The sequence below is a fragment of the Mus caroli genome, unplaced genomic scaffold (assembly GCF_900094665.2).
Source record: "Mus caroli unplaced genomic scaffold, CAROLI_EIJ_v1.1 scaffold_14100_1, whole genome shotgun sequence".
NCBI classification, from domain to species: Eukaryota; Metazoa; Chordata; class Mammalia; order Rodentia; family Muridae; genus Mus; species Mus caroli.
Window position 1 is genome coordinate 31,355 of NW_018389066.1, and position 2,468 is coordinate 33,822.

The following is a 2,468-nucleotide window of genomic DNA, read 5'->3' on the forward strand; positions in this document are numbered from 1 at the left end:
AAAAAAAAAAAAAAAAAAAAAAAAAAAAAAAAAGAATCTCCATAGCAGTGTGTCTTAAAATTGTTTTGCACTTGGAACTGAGTTAATTGTTACATGAATACTTTTAAAAATTATGCTTTAAATATGGCTCAAAAATGATTACAGTCAGACTCTAAGAGTCTTGGCCCAGCAGTGGGTACAATAAAATCAAAATGCGTAACGTTTTATTCTTACTTTACCAAATTAAAAAAAAAAAAAAAAAAAAAACGATAACTAAAGACAAGAAAACATAGGAAATGAATAAATCCATACCAGGAAGCACAAGGGAAGATGACAGAAATACCCTTTGCCCCCCCCCCACACACACACACATTAACTCCAGCAAAATCAAAATAACAGGAAATAACAATCAGTAGTCATTATTATCTCTCAACATCATTTCACAGAATTCCCCATTGAAAAGACATAGGTAAACAGAATGGATATGAAAATAAGATCCACCATTCTGCTGCATAAAAGAAACACTCCTTACCAATAAAGATAGATATTACCTGAAAAAATAGTGTTGGAAAAAATATTTCCAAGAAAATGGACACAAAGCAAGCCATAGTAAGCATTCTAAGATGTCATAAAATAGACATTCAACCAAAACTAATCAACAGAGACAGGAAAGACATTTCATATTTATCAAGGTAAAATATAGTAAGATGATATCTCCATTCTTATCTTTGCCCCAAATGCAATTATACCTACATTTGTAAAAGAAACATTGCTAATGTTTAAATCACACATTGAACCCCACATATTACTTGTTTGGGACCTTAACACCCCACTCTCATTAACCCACAGGTTAACCAGAATGAAAATAACTAGAGAAATAATGAAACAAAAAGACATTCAAAAGATAAGGGATCTAACAAATATGTATATAATGTTTTATATAAACACAAAAGAATATACCATCTTTCCAGCATCTCAGAGATCCTACTCTTAAATTGACCATATAATCAGTTAGAAAATATATGATATGACTATGCCATGTTGCCTATGTCCTTGTGTTCTGTCAGAGCAATAGAAACACAAAGGGATTAAGAAAGAGACAGAAGGGGAAAACCTGTGAAAGTTTTCTGTATGAGAACACAATCTCATGAAAATGTTACTTTATTAACACATTTGCATAAAACAAAGAATGTTTCTATTGCTCAGTAAGAGGATGCTAAAATTAGGGAGAAGATATGAGACTAAATGGTGAAGAAATGGGACTGGAGGTCAGGTTTAATACAGAAGAGAGAACAGCAAATGGAGACCACTGTTGTACTTCCAAAACTAACTGGAGGTAACAGGTATGGATTGAAGAAAATGTAACTTATTGATGAACTATTTAATAGCAGTGTTATTAAAAGACCTTGATAATTCCTATAAATTTAGGAATTCTTATAGTATCATCATAAAGTGTTAAGAAATCATCTATTTGTACATATTACATCATTACAAGAGAGTGTATCTTACTTGTTATTCACAGATCTGAACAAATGGATGGGGAAAGACCAAGTGATTCTTAAACGTATTTTCTTTCTTTTTTTTATTTGTTATTGTATTTACATTTCAAATGTTATCTCTCTTTCCATTTTCCCCTCTGCATCCCCCACCCCTTCCCATCCTCCTTTACCTTGCCTCTATTCCGGTGCTCCACAATACACCATACCCTATTCCTACATCACTGCTCTACCATCCCCTTATGCTGTGGTTTCAAGCCTTCACAGGACCTAGGGCCTGACCTCACATTGATGGCAGATAAGGCAATCTTCTGCTACATATGTAGCTGGAGCCATGAAAATCTCTATGAATACTTTTAGGTTGGAAGTTTAGTCCTAGGGATTTCTGGGTCTTCAGGTTGTTTAATATTGTTGTTATTCCTAAGATGTTGCAAGAAGAGGATGGCAACCCTGATAAGACTGACACTCCAAGATGCTGAGATTCTAGGACTTTCCATTCCTGCCCCTTCTTTGATTCTACCTCAACTACATTGAACCTGTTTCTTCCAAAGACTTGTTTCCAGAACTATTTCAGAACAGCTAGCTCACCTATCTTGCCTTTAATATTCTCATAGTCATGATGTCTGTTATGCAGTTAGCTTTCTCAACATATAGTGACTGGAAGGCAAATAATGCCAGAAAGTTCTCCTTTAACAAAACCAATTTTACTATTTACCTTTTGGCTCCCAAAATTATTTGACCCAATTGAGCTGGAAGCAGGCAAAAGAAAATCATCACCCTGGTCTTTTGTATTGTGTAGAATGGATCGGGTTATTTTATGAATTATAGATATGTCATTTAAAGCAAAATTTACAAATTGTGTGGCTTTATACAGGGAGGGAACTAGAGAGCATAGACTCAGGGATTTGTACCTTTTCTTTCCTTTTCTCTATGCTTTCTTCTTAGGTGAAGGAAGTGACGTTGAAGAGAATAAAAATGGGGGATATAGTATAT